Source organism: Nerophis lumbriciformis, linkage group LG28, assembly GCF_033978685.3.
Source record: "Nerophis lumbriciformis linkage group LG28, RoL_Nlum_v2.1, whole genome shotgun sequence".
NCBI classification, from domain to species: Eukaryota; Metazoa; Chordata; class Actinopteri; order Syngnathiformes; family Syngnathidae; genus Nerophis; species Nerophis lumbriciformis.
The window spans coordinates 3,814,815-3,838,411 of record NC_084575.2 but is presented as its reverse complement, the minus strand read 5'-3'; the positions used below and the strand labels follow the sequence as shown (position 1 = coordinate 3,838,411).

Below are 23,597 nucleotides of genomic sequence, written 5' to 3'. Positions count from 1 at the left end.
GACAGCAACATGCATCTGCTAGCTCATGATCGCCCCCACTTATCAGTGTGGCGAGTTGGAGTACTACAAGAGCCACTCTAATACAGTGCTTACATCTGTATTATTAGTCTTATTATCAAGGAATAATGAGGTCACACTTATATTAAAACATTAATGCTAAGGTTTTGTCCAGTATTGGGCCGGTGATGATGATGATGATGATGATGATGATGATGATGATGAAGATATATATGTGCAAGTGAACAATTGGATCCACAAGGGACAACAACCCTTTCCACAGACTACACACACACATCAGAAACATAAATGTTAGAAGCCTACAACAATATATGTGAAGAAGACTTTAGGATTAAAAGTGAAGATGTGAGGTGAAATAAGTACAAATGCAGCAATAAAAACAAGCAACTCCACTCACGATGGCTCTAAAGTTCAGTGATGTGTTGCTAACTTCAGCATTTTTCTTCTTTGTTGATGTTTTGCAGTAGTTAACATCCATGATGTAACAATGCTGCTAATCTACCAGAGTCCACATTTTGTTAACCATTTTATTCATTCATACTTTTAATTGGATAATAACATCAATAAAATGCAATGGAAAAAATGTGTGGAAAAACAACAATGAAAATAATAAGATGTCCTCTCTTCAAAGATGAGAAAATAGAATAAAATAGTAGCTACATATATAATATTCGGTAAATGCACACAACTTAAAGGGGAACATTATCACCAGACCTATGTAAGCGTCAATATATACCTTGATGTTGCAGAAAAAAGACCATATATTTTTGTAACCGATTTCCGAACTCTAAATGGGTAAATTTTGCCGAATTAAACGCCTTTCTATTATTCGCTCTCGGAGCGATGACGTCACAACGTGACGTCACATCGGGAAGCAATCTGCCATTTTCTCAAACACAGTACAAACACCGAGTCAAATCAGCTCTGTTATTTTCCGTTTTTTCGACTGTTTTCCGTACCTTGGAGACATCATGCCTCGTCGGTGTGTTGTCGGAGGGTGTAACAACACCAACAGGGACGGATTCAAGTTGCGCCAGTGGCCCAAAGATGCCAAAGTGGCAAGAAATTGGATGTTTGTTCCGCACACTTTACCGACGAAAGCTATGCTACGACAGAGATGGCAAGAATGTGTGGATATCCTGCGACACTCAAAGCAGATGCATTTCCAACCATAAAGTCAAAGAAATCTGCCGCCAGACCCCCAGGAAAAGAGAGCGGATGAGGGTATGTCTACAGAATATATTAATTGATGAAAACTGGGCTGTCTGCACTCTCAAAGTGCATGTTGTTGCCAAATGTATTTCATATGCTGTAAACCTAGTTCATAGTTGTTAGTTTCCTTTAATGCCAAACAAACACATACCAATCGTTGGTTAGTGTCAAGACTTGGTCTTGGTAGTTTACTTTTCCAGGATGCAACGGAAAGTTGGCACGGGCAAGACGGGAATGAAGGTACATTTTTTTATTATTATCAAAAAAAAGGAATAAATGAAAGCGCGCACAGTGGCGGAGAACAAACTATGAAAAACAAAAAAGACTATAAACATGGAACCAAAACTTACTGTGACAAGGGACATGAAGCAGGATCATAGAGGAATGGACAGAGCATAAATGTGGTGCGAGGTCATCAGGACGAACAACAGAAAATGAATGAACTTAAATACTATGGACATGATTAACAACAGGTGCGTGACTCAAAACAGGTGCGTGACATGACAGGTGAAACTAATGGGTAACTATGGTGACCAGACAAGGGAGTGAAAAGACAGAAACTAAACAAAACATGACTTAAAACAAAACTTGATTACACAGACATGACAGAGCCCCTCCCTTAAGGACAGATACCAGATGTCCAAGAAAAAACTTAACAAAAGTCATGGGAGGGCGGGAGGGGGACATGGCGGTGGGTCGCCAGCCCAAGTGGCCCCGAATCCACCGAGGCAAAGTCAAGTGGCGGCGGCGAGTGGAACGCCGCTGCAGCAGGCGAGGCGGGCGCCCAGGGATTGGCCACATTCGTGGGCGACTGGGAGGTGGGCGCACTTGGCGTGACGGGCGACCAGGTAGCGGCCATATCCGTAGCCGACGAGGAGGCAGGCGCGTCGTCAACTTGGCAGGCGTGGCAGCTCGGCGTGGCAAGTCAGGCGGCAAAGCTCGGCGTGACGCGTCCAGCGGCGAAGCTCGGCGTGGGTCTTGGTCTTGGTCTTGGTGTGGGTCTTGGCATGGCGGGTCTTGGTCTTGGTGTGGGTCTTGGTCTTGGTGTGGGTCTTGGTCTTGGTCTTGGTGTGGGTCTTGGTCTTGGTCTTGGTGTGGGTCTTGGTCTTGGCATGGCGGGTCTTGGTCTTGGCATGGCGGGTCTTGGTCTTGGCATGGCGGGTCTTGGTCTTGGCATGGCAAGTCTTGGTCTTGGCATGGCGAGTCTTGGTCTTGGCATGGCGGGTCTTGGTCTTGGTCTTGGCATGGCGGGTCTTGGTCTTGGTGTGGGTCTTGGTCTTGGCATGGCGGGTCTTGGTCTTGGCATGGCGGGTCTTGGTCTTGGTCTTGGTCGTGGCATGGCGGGTCTTGGTCTTGGCTTGGCGGGTCTTGGTCTTGGCATGGCGTGTCTTGGTCTTGGCATGGCGTGTCTTGGTCTTGGCATGGCGTGTCTTGGTCTTGGCATGGCATGTCTTGGTCTTGGTCTTGGCTTAGCGGGTCTTGGTCTTGGTCTTGGCTTGGCGGGTCTTGGTCTTGGTCTTGGTTTGGCGGGTCTTGGTCTTGGCATGGCGTGTCTTGGTCTTGGCATGGCGGGTCTTGGTCTTGGCATGGCGGGTCTTGGTCTTGGCATGACGGGTCTTGGTCTTGGCATGGCGGGTCTTGGTCTTGGTCTTGACGTCGAGCTGCGACTGGCGGCTCTTGACGTCGAGCTACGACTGGCGGCACTTGACGTCGAGCTGCGACTGGCGGCACTTGACGTCGAGCTGCGACTGGCGGCACTTGACGTCGAGCTGCGACTGGCGGCACTTGACGTCGAGCTGCGACTGGCGGCACTTGGCGTCGTGGAGCTGGTACCGGAGCTTGGCGTGGTGGGTCTTGGCGTAGTGGAGCTGGTGCTAGCCTTGGTGCGGCGACAGGTGCTAGCCGTGGAGTAGCGACAGGTGCTAGCCTTGGAGCAGCTAGCCGTGGTGCTAGCCTTGGAGCAGGTGGAGGTGGCCTAGCTGGGGGTTGCGGCTTGGCATGGCGGAAGACTGGTGAGGGCGGTCGTGCTGGAGGCTGTGGCTTGACGGGTCGGAAGACTGGTGAGGGCGGTCGTGCTGGAGGCTGTGGCTTGACGGGTCGGAAGACTGGTGGTGGCGGCCGTGCTGGAGGCTGTGGTTTGGCATTGTGATGCCGAACCACCCCACCAACACAGCTCCCGACCCCAGCACCCCCCTCAAGGGGCGGATACCAGACGCGCTCCCTGCGGTCTGGAACTCCCTCTAGGGGTGGGCGGAGGGAGGTCTGGAGGGGGGCTGAAATTTCCCCTTTAAGTTGTCCACAATGTTTTTGTTTTTTATCCCCCACCTGGGGTTGTGTGGGCGGGAAAAAAGAAAAAATTGTGACGGGGGCGGGACTTGAGTCTTGGGGGGCGGAGCATGAGTCTTCGGGGGCGGGGAATCAAAAGAAAAAGAATTCAGAAAAAAAAAATCATGATTTTTGACGTCATTAGGGCGAAGCCAGGCTGGCTGCTGCTTGCTTCCGCCCGGAGGGGGAGGGGCATGTGGGAGCGGCGTGTCCTGCAGGCTCGCGGAAGTTCTACCCGACGTCCTTCGTCGGGAGCGGCGCTTCCGGCACTGCTGTGCTGCGTCCTCCCATTCCTGGGACCAAATGGAGTTTCTGTACTCCACGGAGGAGTAGCGCCGAGTTTCCTCCTCCATCGCGCACAGGACCGCCCAAGAAGCCTCGTCAAAAATGTCCAACTCTCGTGCGGAAAAGCGAGTCTGCTGATGACCTACTGTCAAGACTTGGTCTTGGTAGTTTACTTTTCCAGGATGCAACGGAAAGTTGGCACGGGCGAGACGGGAATGAAGGTAAATTTTTTTATTATTATAAAAAAAAAGGAATAAATGAAAGCGCGCACAGTGGCGGAGAACAAACTATGAAAAACAAAAAAGACTATAAACATGGAACCAAAACTTACTGTGACAAAGGACATGAAGCAGGATCATAGAGGAATGGACAGAGCATAAATGTGGTGCGAGGTCATCAGGACGAACAACAGAAAATGAATGAACTTAAATACTATGGACATGATTAACAACAGGTGCGTGACTCAAAACAGGTGCGTGACATGACAGGTGAAACTAATGGGTAACTATGGTGACCAGACAAGGGAGTGAAAAGACAGAAACTAAACAAAACATGACTTAAAACAAAACTTGATTACACAGACATGACAGTTAGAAGGCGATCGCCGAATTCGTCCTCGCTTTCTCCCGTGTCGCTGGCTGTCGTGTCGTTTTCCTCGGTTTCGCTTGCATACGGTTCAAACCGATATGGCTCAATTGCTTCAGTTTCTTCTTCAACTTCATTTTCGCTACCTGCCTCCACACTACAACCATCCGTTTCAATACATGCGTAATCTGTTGAATCGCTTAAGCCGCGGAAATCCGAGTCTGAATCCGAGCTAATGTCGCTATACCTTGCTGTTCTATCCGCCATGTTTGTTTGTAATGGCATCACTATGTGACGTCACAGGAAAATGGACGGGTGTATATAACGATGGTTAAAATCAGGCACTTTGAAGCTTTTTTTAGGGATATTGCGTGATTTGTAAATGTTTGAAAACAACTTCTAAAAATAAAATAAGCCACTGGGAACTGATTTTTAATGGTTTTAACCCTTCTGAAATTGTGATAATGTTCCCCTTTAAACATGCTATGTTTTTAAACTACATTTAGCACAATCACTGTTTAAGTGTTTTTAAATCCCTGCAGCTTCCATGACTGTTACACACTTGTGTTTACTGACCTGATTCTTAAACCTGAACATCTTATCACACACAGTGCAACTAAACGGTTTCTCTCCAGTGTGTGTTCTCATGTGTGTGGTCATGTGTTGTTTTCTGGAGAAACTCTTCATACAAACAGAGCAAGTAAAAGGTTTCTCACCAGTGTATGTTCTCATGTGTCTGGTCATGCGTTGCTTTGTGGAGAAACTTGTCTTACAAACAGAGCAAGTAAAAGGTTTCTCACCTGTGTGTGTTCTCATGTGCAATATAAATTCATTCTTAGTGTTGAATCTTTGTCCCAGTGAAACACGTGCATGAGAGAGCAGTGTGGGCACAGTGAGGGGGAGCTTCCGCTGGAGCTCCGGAGGCAAATATCCACCGTGAAAGCAACTTGACCGCCGTAGCAAAGGAAGACAATCACACAGACAGAAAAAGCACATTAGTGTACGCATGCGCGCCAGGCTCTAAGATAAACAATAATTGTCTCTCACCCCGTCTGTAAGAATTTCATTTAAAAAGGTTAGTTTTACCTCGTCTTTCGGCTTACGGCCATACTACCCTGAACACGCCCGGTCTCGTCCGATCTCGGAAGCTAAGCAGGGTCGGGCCTGGTTAGTACTTGGATGGGAGACCGCCTGGGAATACCAGGTGCTGTAAGCTTTTACACTCACGCCAGAGGGCGCTGTTTCTCACTTCTTGCAAAAAAATTAATGGTTTTTATTTCACGTTCAGTTCAATTTACCCTAACATGACTCATATTTATCCATCTTTGGGCTGTTTTTGCCATCTTACCCGGCTACAAAAACACATGTCATATTATAAATTGACCAGTCACGGACTTTTGAGCGCTGATAGTCCGTCAATATGTTCAACACCGGGGTGATATGAACCAATCAGCGTGCCTTATTCCAACATCTCCAACTTTCTAAGCCAATCAGATCCGCCTCTGTCCAACTTTCTTCAACACATTTAATATTTGGCCAATGACAGGACGGCTGGTTTACTTCCGGCGTCATTAGCATATTTCAACATTTAACCAATCACGGATGATGATGACATTCCGCTATCTCACAAGAAAGGAACTTCTTTTCAAAACAACATTTTATACTTTTTTGACACTTGAACGTTCAGACAATATTTAATTTTCTGCAGCTGATAAGAAGAGGGGAGAGTATTATTCACCTGTTCACGTTTAGTGAGGTGAAGATACACAACTACAAGAAGTGAATGCAGTAACAGTTTGGCCGTACAGACGTTCTAGCAATATAACAATATAACAATGTATCATACACAATATGAGAATGTGTGCTGTATAAATGAATGAATGAATTACTTAATTTAATTAGAACACAACAGGAGCAGTAAATATGCAGGGATTACCTAAACTGATGTGTTGTGTTAATTGAGCAATATTAAAGGTGTCATATGTAGAATTTGCATGTCAAGTGATGATTAAATGGCCCTGATATGTCAAAAAGTTTTAATAAATCATGTTCTTTTCCAATACCTCTATAACTGATAACAGTAGTTCAGCTGGGATATGCTCACTTCATAATTAGATTTACAGCCCCGGAATCTTGTTATTGTTTTAATTTCCATGTCCCGCCCTCTACCGTTTGACAAATTAAAAAGTCTGTGAGTGTGTCACATCCAGGTTGCCAGTTGCACACCGTCATCTTCGTCTGGCTACTGCCACTGGTAAAGTTACTAAACATGTCAGACCTTAGTCAATCTAAAAGGCCTCGTTACCATTTTCAACTTATTCATGACAAAGCCAGGAACAAAATGAGGATTTGTATCAGGGATGACTTTGAAAGATGGAGACAATTGAAGGCGGAGAAGATTTTTTTCATCTGACGCCAAACTTCCTAATTTCCTTCTTGAAAGGTAAGTCAGGCATTTACCTTTTCTTATTACTTGTAATAAATGGAAATGGACATTTGGTATGTAAACTATAATGTCCAATACAGTCTATGATCTTGTCTAACAAAGCTAGTATGTTCCTGCAACCAATGCTTAGTGTGATGGTGCTCAGCTCCTAGTGTAATGCTTAGCATGCTAGCCCGGTCAATGACACATCCACATACAAGCTAACGGGGGAAATATATGCCTGTTATCGTGTATGTCCATGTGTATTTGAACTGACAAGGTAAAATATATTTTCCATAAATAAAACCAATGTGGATATGGGTAGTGTCTGTGCCTATTTCCTTCTCAACATGCTGATAGGCTGAGGAAATGTGTTCCAACATTAGTACGGCTGTCGTCATGGCAATGTGAAAGGTATGGAGACAGACACATCACATGATCAAATAATTCCTCATTGGTGTAGCCTATAGACACACCTTAGTAAAATGTCTCTTTAGTTTTGGGCGTACATTAGACTGCTAAGCATGCTCTGCTTATTTTCACCAGTAGAACCTTTGCTAGTGTTGGTTGTAGTTTGTTCTAGTCTTTGTTTTCTGATAGTACTGACAACAACCATATGGTTGCTATTTGTTGTGATATTGTACGCAGGCATGATTGCACTTCTTCCTGAAAATAGCCTAATTCTGTGTAAAATGTGTTGGTTAGAGATTTGTTATTGACAAAATGCTTGTCTATTCAGCATTTATGGTCCCAGCACCTCAACCCTTAGTAAGAGGCAGTGGAAGTTGGAAGTTCCTTGGAGTAGGCCAGTCCATGGAGCTGGATTCGGCTGCGTATCTGGCAACCTCATTCAGGGAGAGAGGAGGGGGACTACAGAATTTTGAATGTGATTGCAGTACCATTTCTGGCCACATTATTACATATGGCTCCTTTAAAAAAAAAGCATGCATGTCAGCTTTATGTTAGTAGTAGGGGTGCATGATAAATATTGTAGAGATAATTATCAATGTATATATATATTTTATTAGCTCCAATTGAGAGTTAATTCGGTTTTATGTTGGACATTCGTAGTTGTAGCGGGAGGTGGAAAAGTAACCATGGTTATCAATATCACAAATGTATTATAAAATCCATCCATTCATCCATTTTCTACTGCTTGTCCCTCCAATTAAACTTACATTTTAAAACAAAAAGGCATGAATGACACTAGAGAAAAGCACTTAAAATATTAAGTGAATTTGGTATTTTAAGTGACTTAGGAATCTTTTAAAAAGAAACCAAGATTTTTAATATGCAAATGTTTTTTTTTAATAAAATCCTATTTTTAAAAAAAAGGGTATATATTATATAAAACTGGATATCCATCCATCCATTTTCTACCGCTTATTCCCTTCGGGGTCGCGGGGGGCGCTGGAGCCTTTCTCAGCTGCAATTGGGTGGAAGGCGGGGTACACCCTGGACAAGTCGCCACCTCATCGCAGGGCCAACACAGATAGACAGACAACATTCACACTCACTGGATATGAATGATAAAAGTAGGAAATAATGGGCGTGCACGTTAGCACGTTATTAAGGAGGTAGGACTATTTATTTGACCTCCTTTTAGATGAGTCAGTGTTTTTGATGTAGCAGATATACATCTTCGAAGACAATAGTAATTTATTGAGGGTCCCTAAGCATAAAGTAGTGTTGAGAGCGGCACCTCTCCTGCAATCTCCCCGCAGCATGAGAGAGCAGTGTGGGCACAGTGAGGGGGAGCTTCCGCTGGAGCTCCGGAGGCAAATATCCACCGTGAAAGCAACTTGACCGCCGTAGCAAAGGAAGACAATCATACAAAGGAAAACACAAATAAGCCACGTGAGCTCTGGAAAATTCTCAACAACCAGCTTCCTGGCTGCAGCCAGAAACTTAAAACCAGACTCACCAACATCAACATCAAGGAGGGTGACTCCCTCATTACAGACAGAATGGAGGTAGTAAGCAGACTTAACACCTTTTTCACCAGCAAAGCCACAACTCTTGTCAACAAGCTGTCCCACCACTCTGGTCGCTTTGGTGTAGAACACATTAAAGCCTTCTACAGAAAGCTAGGAGTATCCAACAATGATTTCAAATTAGAAATGGTCACAGCTGATGAAGTGTTTAAAAAATTGAGCGCGCTCCACCCAAACAAGGCCACCAGCCTTGACAAAATCCCCTCCAGATTCCTCAGGGACTCTGCCTCCATCATTGCCCCGATCATCACGCACATAATAAACCTCTCAATTTCACAAGGCCAAGTACCAAAAGATTTTAAGATAGCAAGAGTAACTCCCCTCTTTAAAAAAGGAAGCAAATTGGAACCTGGCAACTACCGACCTGTTTCTATTCTCAGTTCCATTTCCAAAGTAATGGAAAAAATAGTTTATGAACAGGTCAATAGTTACCTTGCCACCAATAAACTCATGTACAAATTCCAATTCGGCTTCAGAACTAACCACTCCACTGACACATGCCTTCTCTATCTGACTTCAGAACTAACCACTCCACTGACACATGCCTTCTCTATCTGACTTCAGAACTAACCACTCCACTGACACATGCCTTCTCTATCTGACTTCAGAACTAACCATTCCACTGACACATGCCTTCTCTATTCTTTATTCAAGTTTTATTCACAATACCATATAACAAATACAATAGTAGTAAAATATCATCATTTAAAGATGTTGGTACGTGAAAGGGTCCCCCAAATAAGCTAGAAGAAGCTTTTGACAGGGGGTCCAGAGGATAGAATATACATGAAATGATGGAATATACATGGAATGATGGAACATGGTAGCAAGTACAACAACAAAAAACAAAACAAAAAACAACGCTATATGATTAACACAAGATAATAGTACTAAAGCAAGCATACACATACATACATACATACATACATTCATTCAACCATGCAAAACCCAACAGTAGTCTACCCTACATGAGGCATTAAATATAGGTGGTTAATAGATAAGTTTTTAGTTTATTTTTGAAGTTGGAGAATGGATACAGCATCTTGAGGTTCTCATTAAGCCGGTTCCAAATCTTTGGTCCCCTGCATACAACACTTCGAGCGGTACAATCCAGTAAACGATGTTTCCCTGATATCAAATCTAAGTTACGAGTTTTGTGGGCATGCTGGGGATGGTAGATAGGAACCAAGCTACAGAGCCTTAAATTCAGCCTGTAAATGACTTGATAGGTTAAACAAGCATTTTGATAAATATTGAACTCTGTCAGTCTTAAGAGATGATAATTATGGAATAGATGTCGAGTGGGGGCATTAAACTTGGACCATGACAGGGCCGTATGATTTTCTTTTGCATGGATTCTAATTTGTGGAGGTAGGTAGGGAAGGTGTTACACCAGATGACATTACAGTAGTTTAGATGTGGTTCAAAGAGAGTTTTATATAGTGTGAGTAGAGCATAAAGAGGAAGATAATGACGAAGGTGAAAGAACAGGCCAACATATTTGGATAATTTGTTTAACAGATGGCTAATGTGACATTTGAAATTGAGGTATTCGTCAATGATGACCCCCAGGAATTTTGTGGAGTACACTCTCTGTATTTCCTGCCCATTGATGTTGATATGGCAGTGCTCAGTATTTGTCCGGTTTTTATTAGAACGAAATAGAATAAAATTTGTTTTATTTACATTAAGTGAGAGCTTATTGCATTTGAACCAGGAATCTACTTTCACAAGCTCTGAATTGACAGTTACTTGTAGATCGTGCAGGCTCCTGTGTGAGGTAAACAAATTTGTATCGTCAGCAAAAATTATTTTATGAAAAGTTTCGGAGGAGTTTACAAAATCATTTATGTATAGGATAAAAAGGAGAGGCCCCAAGATGGATCCCTGGGGAACCCCATAATTTATGGTCATACAGGGTGAATTGTGATCATTGACGCATACACATTGCTGCCTTCCGTATAGGTAAGAGCGGAACCAATCGAGAGGTACCCCTCTGACACCATAGTGATATAGCTTATACAATAAGATCTAAAAATCTATTGTGTCAAAGGCCTTGGATAGATCCAAAAAAATGCCAAATTTTCCTTCTTCAATACAGTCATTGACCTTTTCCAAGAGGTGGAGTATAGCCGTACAGGTGGTGCTTTTTTTACGAAAACCATATTGGGAGGGGACAAGGTTATTTAGTTTTTCCAGAAAGCCTTTCAGTCGGTTATAGACCACTTTCTCAAATATTTTTGAAAATGTTGGTAAAATTGAAATTGGCCTGTAATTGTTCATATTATGTTTATCACCTGATTTAAAAATTGGGATTACTTTTGCCACTTTGGACATTTTGGGTATAATGCCAGCACTAAGTGACAGGTTTATACAGTGACAGAGAGGATTTATGATCACATTTGCTATGGCTTTCAAGATTTTGCTACATATCCCGTCCACTCCAGCTGTATGTGATGACTTTAGGTCCATCATGATTGTATAAAGCTCATTGATGTCGGTTGGCTGCATGAAAAAGGAGCTAGGGTAGCTGCCTGATAAAAATTCTTTAAAGGAATACCCTGGAGGTTGACCTATTTTACTGGATAGGTTTTCCCCAATAGAAGCAAAAAAGGTATTAAAACTATTGGCAAGATCAGCCCTATTTGACCCTGTATCCGGAACAACAGGGGCCTTATGTCCCTTGTTGAGAACAGTATTCAACACGTTCCATGTTCTCCTACAATCCCCCTGCGATGCTTGTAATAGTTCAGAATAATAGTTGTGCTTACTTTTCCTGATAATATGAGTTAATTTATTTCTATAATTTGTGTATTTTTCTTTGTTGACAGTAGTAGGGTTCGAAATATAACATTTGTAGAGTTTATTCTTTTGTCTGATGGACTTTATGATCCCCCTTGTAATCCAGGGATTTTTTTCTGAGGTATGATTTTTGATAGTTTTTTCAGGGATAGTTTCCTGAATAGCATCCTGAATCATTTTGATCAGATGTTCATATGCAGCACCAGGACAGGTGCAATTAAACACAGAGTCCCATTTCCTGGCAAGCAGATTATTATTTAGGTGTAGTAGAGTTGTATTGTTGAGTATTTTGGTTTTACCTTTAGGAGGTGGGAAGGAGGGAGTTTTGCCAGAGTCAAAGAATAGTATAATGGGAAAGTGGTCTGTGATATCGGATTGCACCACCCCTGTCACAAGCTTTGTATTACAGATGTTAGTAATAATGTTATCGATTATTGTTTTTGAGGCATCTGTGACTCGAGTGAACCTATTGATGGTGGGGAAGAAGGAAGAAGAATGTAACGTGTTGATAAAGTTCAGTTTTGCTCCATCGTCCTTGGAAATATCAATATTAAAGTCACCAAGAAGGATGCAGTTTTTGTTTAGTTTATTTAGACTGAGTAATAGTTCATCCAATTTGGAAAGAAAAGTGTCAAGAGGTGAGTCAGGAGGACGATAGAGTACTCCAACAATTACCTTTTTTCCTTTGTTGTTGATCTCCATGAACAAGGATTCACAGAGATCATCTTCTAGGGTGATGTTACATACTTTGGCATGAAGATTGTTCAGGACATAGAGGCACACACCACCACCTCTTCCACTGGGTCTATTTTTTACATGTAAATTGTATCCATCCAGTCTAAACAGATCAATATATGAGGAATCAGAAAGCCACGATTCACTACAGGCAATAAAGTTAAACATACAGCTCATATTGGAAAGTAGAGAGGCTAAATCAGTGTGATGTTTATTCAGGCTTCTAATATTCAAATGTAAAAATGAGTAATTATAAAGATCATATAAGGACTTTAATTGCTCAGGGTCATAGACATTGCAGTTTATATTATTCTCAATACCAATGCAGTGCTGTAAATCTCCAACTGTGTCAAGGTCTTCAAAACCCATAAAATAATATATGAAAGTAGTCAGGTTTGCCTGCTGGGATGGCATTCAAATAGTAAATACTCATACATGGACACTCCCATTCACACACACTCGTACCATGCATACTGGAAAAAGCTGCTTCCATTATGAATATGACATGACATGCCGAGAAAATAAACATTCACGCACCTCCCCCAACCCGCCAACAACCCACCAAATGTCACGCGTAGTCACCCCGATGGGCATATGAGTCCCACGAAAACGTAAAATTTCTTACCAAAAAGGAGAGGTCCCAACTAACAGTCAGGTTTTGGACCAGTTCCGAGGCACATCAGCGCCACCCCGCGGGGTAAAAAGAAATTACGGCCAATACGAGACCAAAACAATAACAAGAATGTCACGTGTATTAGAGCCAGGTGTAGCCTGCGCTAATTTTACTTCAGAGAAAACCAAAACATCAACAAACGCTGTGAACAATATGAGGAACATCAACGCGTGGGATTGTACATATTGACTTTAAAGCGCAACGTGAAGGCGTGGGCTGGTAGATCAGTTAGGAGAGATGTATGTTAATGTTAATGTTACTCTGCTCTGAGAAAGTTATGGTGTGTTCGCTGGCTAGCTAACGTTAGCCTTACCGTGTAGCAAGTCACGTTAGCCGTTTGCCGCCTCAGTAGCTGGCTCAACACCCAAGTTGCAGCTCGCAGCCCGGGTCGCGATGAATGCCTTAGCCTCATCGACCGAGAAGAGGGATCTCCTGCCTGTCTCCACCATCATGGAAAGTTTGGCTGGGTAGCGCAGGGCAGGTCTGAGACCTAACTTGAAGAGCTTCGACATGACATCGCTGTATTCCTTTCGCTGATCGACAACTTCGGATGGATAATCCTCAAAGACCAAGATAGAGTGACCACGGAACTTCAGCTTTCCTCTCTTGGACCGGGCTTCCCGGATAATCGCGTCCTTTTCCTGGAACCTGAGGAGCTTGATGATAACCGGTCTCAGTCGCTGGCTTGCTGGAGGTTTGGGGGCGAGGGACCTGTGGGCGCGCTCGCATTCGGGTGGGGAGTCCAGGATGTCGCTGAAGACTTCCACCAGCATGTTGGAGAAGAAAGCAGTAGGTTGTGGACCCTCAATGGATTCAGGTAAGCCAATTATTCTGATATTATTGCGGCGGCTGCGGGACTCAAGGTCTAAAACTTTGACTGCCAGTTTGGTATTTTTGCCTGCTAGTGCTGTAATGGACGTTTCCAGAGTTCGCACGCGGCTCTCCATGTCATTAGCCGTAATCTCAAGATTTAGAAGTTTGGCAGAATTTGCAGATACTGTGGCTTGTACTTCGTCCAGTTTGCTCTCTATAGCTGCGAGCGAAGTTTTGAAATCTTTGGATAGAGATTCCCGATGGGACTCGAGCAAAGTGGTCAAAGACGCCATAGACAGTTCGGGTTCCGCATCAGTCTGATTTCCTCTGGTTTTCGGCATTTTTAGAGGAATCAGAAAATAAACATGTGCAAACAGCAAACTTATTGGTTTAATATGTTGTTAGGAGAGAGTTAGTATCGGCGGATTTAAAGTTAATTAGGCATGAAGGAGCAGACGCGACACACTCAGCCTGCTACCATGTGGCCGCCATCTTGTTCGGTGTTCTGTCGACAACCATTGACCATTGATGGCTTCTGCCATCCTAGTCACTGCCGTTGTGTCCTTGGGCAAGACACTTTACCCACCTAAATTTAACTTAGATATTGGGTTTCACAATGTTAAGCGCTTTGAGTCACTTGAGAAAAAGCGCAATATAAATGTAATTCACTTCACTTCACGAATGTTGTAATGATTAATACAAATGTACACATTGAAATGTGCAAAGGCAGTAAAATATGATCAAACAAGGCACCAGCTAATGAAGAACTTCCCAGTGTATCCCCTCTTTATCAAAAAGGAAAAACCCGGTAGCTGATTGTACAACTTCTGGCGCTGACTCGTGTCCCATATCTAACCATAGGATGAACAAATATACTACAGTACTAAGTGGCAATAAACAGTCAGCTTCTACAGCAGGAGTGTACAGTGTGTTTACTTTGTCATTGGCCCTAGGCACATTACAAAAACAAAAAAACAGTAGCAAAAATTGGGAAATTAACAAGAAACACAATGAGAAAAAAAATTAAATGTTGACATCAGCCAATAATAAAACCACAAAGCGTTATCTTTAAAAAACAAACAAAAAATGAATTCAAATGTTTAATATATATATATATATATATATATATATATATATATATATATATATATATATATATATATATATATATATATATATATATATATATGTATACATAATAAATACATATATTTATATACATGTATGTATATATAACATACATATGTAAATAAATATTTATTCAATATATATATTTTTTAATATATTAAATATTTATATATTCTACATATATTAATATATACTATATATAAATATATATATTCATCTATATGTAATTATACATACATATATTCCATCCATCCATCCATTTTCTACCGCTTATTCCCTTGGGGGTTGCGGGGGGCGCTGGATTCATTCATATATATATATATATATATATATATATATATATATATATATATATATATATATATATATATATATATATATATAAAATCAGTGACGTGCGGTGAGGTTCATGACTGGTGAGGCACTGACTTCATCACAGTCAGATTTACAAACATATGAACCCTAAAGAGTATCTTATTCACCATTTGATTGGCAGCAGTTAACGGGTTATGTTTAAAAGCTCATACCAGCATTCTTCCCTGCTTGGCACTGAGCATCTAGGGTTGGAATTGGGGGTTAAATCACCAAAAATGATTCCCTGGCGCGGCGCCGCTGCTGCCCACTGCTCCCCTCACCTCCCAGGGGGTGAACAAGGGGATGGGTCAAATGCAGAGGACAAATTTCACCACACCTAGTGTGTGTGTGACAATCATTGGTACTTTAACTTAACTTTAACTTTACACATACAAACTATAGCACACAAAAAAGCACATTTAATTAAAAAAAACGTTATTATGGTCTTACCTTTACTTATAAATGAAGTCCATGCGCAGTTCCTTTTGAACAAAAGCATCAAGAATTTGTTTATAGAAGTCTTCCTTATCTTTCTTCAGTTTTAAAAGTCTCTCTTTCTCAATGGAGATCTTCCTTTAAGAATTACCTCCTGCTTCCATTGAAAGTCTAGTTTAGAAAACTGTTTTATTTTAGATATGTAATCCTCCATGTTAATAGTCCAGGCGAGAGGAAAAAGAAACGATCGCTGCTAACTGTTGCTGCTTGTTGTCACTTCTTCTGCCACCCGAGTAGTCACAAGAATGATCTCTGGGATCACTAGCGCCCTCTACCACCAGGAGGCGGGATTACTGCGAGCCTCACACAGTGCGTCTTTTGCAGCAGTTTTATGATTGCTCAGCACAAGAAATACGTTACACACATACAGTTGTTGACAAAATACACTGTACATTATATACCTCAGCTAACTAAACTATGGAAATGTATAATATAGTTCATATAGCAATACGGTCTCACTGCACAGCAGGCCAGCAGTTAGCCGAGTCATTGCGCAATCCATGGTGAGGCACTGAGTGACGTGCCTCAACTGGCTGCTGATCACCGCAAGTCTCTTCTCAGTATGTGAATGGCAAATGTGAAAATTCAACGATTTTGAATAAAAATAATCTAAAACTGGTGAAGTTAAATGGAAAATGACTTTATAGTATAATAACTGGATACATATAACAATTTAATTATTATTTTTTCTTTTGACATTTTTTTTCTTTCCATGATGGCACGTGAGGCCCCGCCTCACCTGCCTCCCCTGACTGCACGTCACTGGTGCGTACAAATGTTTTAAATTACACAGCAAAAGTGTGTAAAATATTTCGATGTGATGGGTGTTGATTAGTGTGTAAAATGAAGTGATGACATCACTCTGAGGGCGGTGCTGATGAATGCACACACAGCTGGCTGAGTTCACCTTTACTCCATCTAGGGATCTATTTCCTCTTTTCCTTGTCCGTCAACGCGCGCATTTCCTTGACGTAGAACAAGTTGCTTGAAAAAAAGGTAAGAAGTAAAAGTATTTCATTGATTGGAAAGAGGAAACAGGTGACATAATAAGCCAAGCCTAAACTCAACAATCACTCATTGTACTTAAAACTTGTACAGCTTCTTAAAGTCATATGTTATCGTCTACTGGGGTGTAAAATGATTCATTAGTCATTAAAGCAAAATGTTCATCTGCTTACTAAGTTAGCTAGCTAACTAGCAGGGTGATTAATTAGTATGCTAGCTAGCTAAGATGCAACATGCTAAACATGCTGAAAAGCCAACAAGTAGTAAACTACAGTCCTTTTAAGAGCTCATGTATAAATGTATAATGTATAGCTCTTGTGTATTTCAATGTCATGTATGAGCCAAATAATAAGTGAAGTAACATTTCATCTAAAAAAGAGTATTTTGGACTGTCACAACCTTGTTGTATTGTTAGTTGGGAGGTTAGGGGGTAACCTGACTCTGTAGTTGGGAGGTTAGGGGGTAACCTGACTCTGTAGTTGGGAGGTTAGGGGGTAACCTGACTCTGTAGTTGGGAGGTTAGGTGGTAACCTGACTCTGTAGTTGGGAGATTAGGGGGTAACCTGACTCTGTAGTTGGGAGGTTAGGGGGTAACCTGACTCTGTAGTTGGGAGGTTAGGGGGTAACCTGACTCTGTAGTTGGGAGGTTAGGGGGTAACTTGACTCTGTAGTTGGGAGGTTAGGGGGTAACCTGACTCTGTAGTTGGGAGGTTAGCACTCACATGGAAATCAAGCCGTGACGCTGATGAGAGCCACGCTGGGAAATACAAAACAGAACAGGGTAACGACACAGCAAAAAGTTGGTCATGATCCGTGGCCCGGATCATGTTTTGTTAGTTTTGAACTCCCACAGTTCCTGTTTGTGCACCACTGGGTTTGTTTTAGTTTCCATGGGGATTAATTGGGTTTACCTGCCTCTGGTTAGTGGTCGGCACGCTCAGCTGCTGTTAACCACTAATCAGAGAGCTATTTATTCACCTTGCTTGCCACGCTCAGTCTGGCTTCATTGTTTGCTTCTTGCCACAGTTACGTGAGTATTCTTTATCTCTAGTCTATGCCAAGTGTTAGCTTTAGCGTCCAGAGCGATCGGCAAGTTTTTCCCTCTGGCTTGTTTTCCGTTTTTGGTACTTGTTTGATTTGGACAAATAAATCATGTTCCTACCTGCACGTCCTGTTCGGAGTGGTCCGTCTGCATCCCGGGGGAACAAACCCCGCAGTAAGATGCGACCCAATCGTGACAAAGTTCTCTGTTCATCTTTCAAAGAATGAATATTGGATAGATGTGACAAAACAGCTGCAATAGCAGAATCCATGGTAGCACACGACTCCTTGCTGCATGCCACCATTGTTTCAATCGTCGGCGCTACGTCACATCTGTGAAATCCCGCCCGGCGAACCTGATTGGTTCATTATTTGTTGCTATCTTGAAGGAGTTTGTATTGCCCTGGAGCCCAGATCCTTGTGTGGAGCTCAGCCAACTACAAGGATCTGGCCAGAGTCAGGTTAGTTGGGGGGTTGCATGAATTCAAATAAAATGTATAACACAATGTTTTCATAATTGTTTTCCCTAGAAATGGTCTAATTTAGTTTTGCCACAGTGCTGGGCTTAGGGAAATATAACCTTTTCAGAATTGTACTTTCTCTCCAAGGTGTGGTTTCATGAGGCCATTATGTTGGTGAAGGTGAAACATGAGAAAAGCAAGAAGTACATCAGATCACAGCCAGCTTTCACCTTTTTGGAATTCATCAATGAAGGTGAGTAATCATCTATTGGAACAACAATTATAGCTGCCTTTGCAAAAGAACACAAAGACAAAAATGATCATGAACTATTTAACTAACATTTTTCTGTGTAGTTAATTGAAATGTTAGTCATGTGATGTTCACTAATGATTGTGATTATTTGACTTGTGGCAGTACAGCTTTCTTTTGTTCGATGTCAAATAAACATACAAGGGAGTCACTGAAAATATTGATCATGTTATTTTAAAGGACCAACATATGTTATCCTCCTTAGAATGAAGGTGTTGCAACACTTGGCAAGAGAAAGAATTGTAAAAATCCAAATACATTTTATTCATTGCCTATTTAGGCAACTTTGGGGATTAAACCTACTCCCCCCAAATGAATGAGGAAAACCTCTCCAAACATAAGAACTGTATTTGTATTTCAGGTGACCTTTAAAAGGTAAGCACCATGTTATTCCAAAGGTAAAAATTAAAATCCATTAAAGACAAAATAAATGATTCTCGCCTTGTAAAACAACTTCAAATCAATATCACCATCAAGTTCCAGTGGTTATCTTTAGTTGTCAGGAAGTCAACCACTGAAATTGTTCTTTTTGTGTTCATCTTCTTGTTGTCCTAAACAAGTTTGGACTTCCTGGTGGCACTAAAGTTGACATTTTTGATGAAAGTGACACAGCAGTGGAGGAATACGTCCTTCTTGAAGTGCTGGAGGCCAATCCACATTTATGCCTGGAAGTGCACAACAACATTTCACATGATGCTAGCTTTGATCATGACAGTCTTTTGAAAGTCATACACTACAGTGGTTTTTTAAATGTCCCTTGCCCGGATGTGGGATCAGGTCCGAGGAGGTCATTGTGGTTTGAGAAGCCCTTTGAGGCATTTGTGATTTAAGGTGTGTATAAATACAGTATGATAGTAGGAAAGGTGGGGTCGTATAGTTCACTTCACAATTGCTCCATGTTTTGACAATTGTAGGCTGCTATTTATTAAGCACAATTCACACTCAAGGTCATTCAAATTGCTTTGCAGAAAATGACAAGACAAACTATTCATAAAAACAAAGGAATGATCATAAATATCATAATGAATGTACATCATGAAATGATAAATCATTATTAATCACAAACATTGTGGTGTAATCATCCATGCCTTTTGTCTCCAACAGGTTAGACTACTGTCTTGGTCTTCTCACTGGGCTCTCTAAAGCAGCTGTAAAGCAGCTGCAGTACATCCACAATGCTGCTGCTTGAATCCTGACTAGAAGCAGGAAATACGACCATATTAGTCATAAAAATGGACTTAAAGGCCTACTGAAAGCCACTACTACCGACCACGCAGTCTGATAGTTTATATATCAATGATGAAATCTTAACATTGCAACACATGCCAATACGGCCGGGTTAACTTATAAAGTGCAATTTTAAATTTCCCGGGAAACTTCCGGCTGAAAACGTCTCGGTATGATAACGTTTGCGTGTGACGTCACGGGTTGAAGCAGACATTTTGGAATAGCACAGTGGCCAGCTTAAAGGGGAACATTATCACAATTTCAGAAGGGTTAAAACCATTAAAAATCAGTTCCCAGTGGCTTATTTTATTTTTCGAAGTTTTTTTCAAAATTTTACCCATCACGCAATATCCCTAAAAAAAAGCTTCAAAGTGCCTGATTTTAACCATCGTTATATACACCCGTCCATTTTCCTGTGACGTCACATAGTGATGCCAATACAAACACACATGGCGGATAGAACAGCAAGCTATAGCGACATTAGCTCGGATTCAGACTCGGATTTCAGCGGCTTAAGCGATTCAACAGATTACGCATGTATTGAAACGGATGGTTGTAGTGTGGAGGCAGGTAGCGAAAACCAAATTGAAGAAGAAACTGAAGCTATTGAGCCATATCGGTTTGAACCGTATGCAAGCGAAACCGAGGAAAACGACACAACAGCCAGCGACACGGGAGAAAGCGAGGACGAATTCGGCGATGGCCTTCTAACCAACGATTGGTATGTGTTTGTTTGGCATTAAAGGAAACTAACAACTATGAACTAGGTTTACAGCATATGAAATACATTTGGCAACAACATGCACTTTGAGAGTGCAGACAGCCCAATTTTCATCAATTAATATATTCTGTAGACATACCCTCTGTCCAGTTTTGAAGTTGATGTCAGCAGGCCAGGGAAGCTAAGGTCGATATTCTTCTCTTGATCATCTTCGGTGGCATAAGGGACGGTGTGAGCCAAGACATCCAGGGGGTTTAGCTCGCTCGTCTGCAGGAACAAACTGCCGCCATTGCTTGCCGTGCTACCGAGCTCCTTTGTCCCTGAATTGCTCACACACTCCGGCAGATTCAATGGTGGTCTGGCAGCAGATTTCTTTGACTTTATGGTTGGAAATGCATCTGCTTTGAGTGTCGCAGGATATCCACACATTCTTGCCATCTCTGTCGTAGCATAGCTTTCGTCGGTAAAGTGTGCGGAAAAAACGTCCAATTTCTTGCCACTTTGGCATCTTTGGGCCACTGGTGCAACTTGAATCCGTCCCTGTTGGTGTTGTTACACCCTCCGACAACACACCGACGAGGCATGATGTCTCCAAGGTACGGAAAACAGTCGAAAAAACGGAAAATAACAGAGCTGATTTGACTCTGTGTTTGAGAAAATGGCGGATTGCTTCACGATGTGACGTCACGTTGTGACGGCATCGCTCCGAGAGCTAATATTAGAAAGGCGTTTAATTCGCCAAAATTCACCCATTTAGAGATCGGAAATCGGTTAAAAAAAAAAAAGGTCTTTTTTCTGCAACATCAAGGTATATATTGACGCTTACATAGGTCTGGTGATAATGTTCCCCTTTAAGTCGTCTGTTTTCACCACATAATTCCACAGTATTCTGGACATCTGTGTTGGTGAATCTTTTGCAATTTGTTCAATGAACAATGGAGACTGCAAAGAAGAAAGCTGTAGGTGGGATCGGTGTATTAGCGGCGGCTGCAGCAACACAACCAGGAGGACTTTGACTTGGATAGCAGACGCGCTACCGTGACTACAGCTTTGGCTTCCAAACATTTGATCGCTTGCCCGTACGTGCGTGTCGCTATGTGCATGTCACGTACGTAACTTTGGGGAAATATATGTTTCTTGCCGACTCTGATGGCGGCCGGGGTGTCGTCGAAAGCTACAACGCCGTCCGCCGCACCGCTGTCCTCACCTGTCTGGGTTGACTTCCACCGTCTTCGGGCCGCCGACCGCATCGATGATCGGGTGAAGTCCTTCGTCGCTCCGTCGATCGCTGGAACACAGGTGAGCACGGGTGTTGATGAGCAGATGAGGGCTGGCTAGGTGGAGAGCTAATGTTTTTATCATAGCTCTGTCGAGGTCCCGTAGCTAAGTTAGCTTCAATGGCGTCGTTAGCAACAGCATTGCTAGGCTTCGTCAGGCTGGACAGCATTAACCGTGTGGTTACAGGTCCAGAGTTTGGTAGTATTGTTGATCTTCTGTCTATCCTTCCAGTCAAGGGCTTATTTATTTTGTTTCTATCTGCATTTAAGCACAATGCTATCACGCTAGCTCCGTAGCTAAAGTGCTTCACCGATGTATTGTCGTGGAGATAAAAGTCACTGTGAATGTCCATTTCGCGTTCTCGACTCTCATTTTCAAGAGGATATAGTATCCGAGGTGGTTTAAAATACAAATCCGTGATCCACAATAGAAAAAGGAGAGAGTGTGGAATCCAATGAGCCCTTGTACCTAAGTTACGGTCAGAGCGAAAAAAGATACGTCCTGCACTGCACTCTAATCCTTCACTCTCATGTTCCTCATCCACGAATCTTTCATCCTGGCTCAAATTAATGGGGTAATCGTCGCTTTCTCGGTCCCAATCGCTCTCGTTGCTGGTGTAAACAATGTGCAGATGTGAGGAGACTTTCAACCTGTGACGTCACGCTACTTCCGGTACAGGCAAGGCTTCTTTTTTTTTATCAGCGACCAAAACTTTATCGTCAATGTTCTCTACTAAATCCTTTCAGCAAAAATATGGCAATATCGCGAAATGATCAAGTATGACACATAGAATGGATCTGCTATCCCCGTTTAAATAAGAACATTTCATTTCAGTAGGCCTTTAAGTGTTTTTAAATCCCTGCAGCTTCCATGACTGTTACACACTTGTGTCTACTGACCTGCTTCTTAAACCTGAACATCTTATCACACACAGTGCAACTAAACGGTTTCTCTCCAGTGTGTGTTCTCATGTGTGATATCATGCCATCCTTATTGTTGAATCTTTTAGCACAAGCTGAGCAAGCAAAAGGTTTCTCTCCAGTGTGTGTTCTCATGTGTGTGGTCATGCGTTCCTTTCTGGAGAAACTCTTCTTACAAACAGAGCAAGTAAAAGGTTTCTCACCTGTGTGTGTTCTTATGTGTAATATCATGTCATACTTGGTGTTGAATCTTTTAGCACAAGCTGAGCAAGCAAAAGGTTTCTCTCCAGTGTGTGTTCTCATGTGTGTGGTCATGTCACCCTTTGTGGAGAAACTCTTCTTACAAACATAGCAAGCAAAAGGTTTCTCTCCAGTGTGTGTTCTCATGTGTGTGGTCAGGATTTGCTTTGTGGAGAAACTATTCTTACAAACAGAGCAAGTAAACGGTTTCTCTCCCGTATGTGTTCTCGTGTGTCTTGTAAAATTACTCTTCTTTCTAAATGATTTCCCACATTCAGAGCAGTCAAAGTGTTTGTTGTTAGTGTGATGTCTCGTATCACCTTTAGAGTCATTTTTACTCTCCAAAGGTTTTTGGATGTGGTCACTGTGATCAGAAGAGTGTGACATCATGTGGTCCATGTCTGACAGTGGAGCAAAGATGCTGTCTGGTTCTGACTTGATATCTTCACAATGCTCTCCATCAGCTTCTGTGATGTGTTGACTTACAAGCTCCGCCCCTCTGTTCTCCTCACTTTGACTGTGATGAAGCTGTAAGGACTGAGCTTCATCT

At 42.3% G+C, this 23,597-nt stretch overlaps 2 protein-coding genes and 1 non-coding gene across 3 annotated transcripts in view; 2 read left to right on the top strand and 1 right to left on the bottom strand.

Moving 5' to 3' along the window:
• Positions 1 to 23,597, top strand: part of LOC140680121 (uncharacterized) — a 1,112,395-nt gene that overhangs the window by 612,542 nt on the left and 476,256 nt on the right. The window lies entirely within an intron of this gene.
• The window catches only part of LOC133570587 (uncharacterized), a 353,516-nt gene that overhangs the window by 230,154 nt on the left and 99,765 nt on the right, over positions 1 to 23,597 (bottom strand). The gene's annotated exons all lie outside the window — the stretch shown is intronic.
• On the top strand, positions 5,523 to 5,641 carry LOC140680211 (5S ribosomal RNA). Its single transcript, XR_012051423.1, has one exon. It is a non-coding gene; the product is annotated as a 5S ribosomal RNA (ribosomal RNA).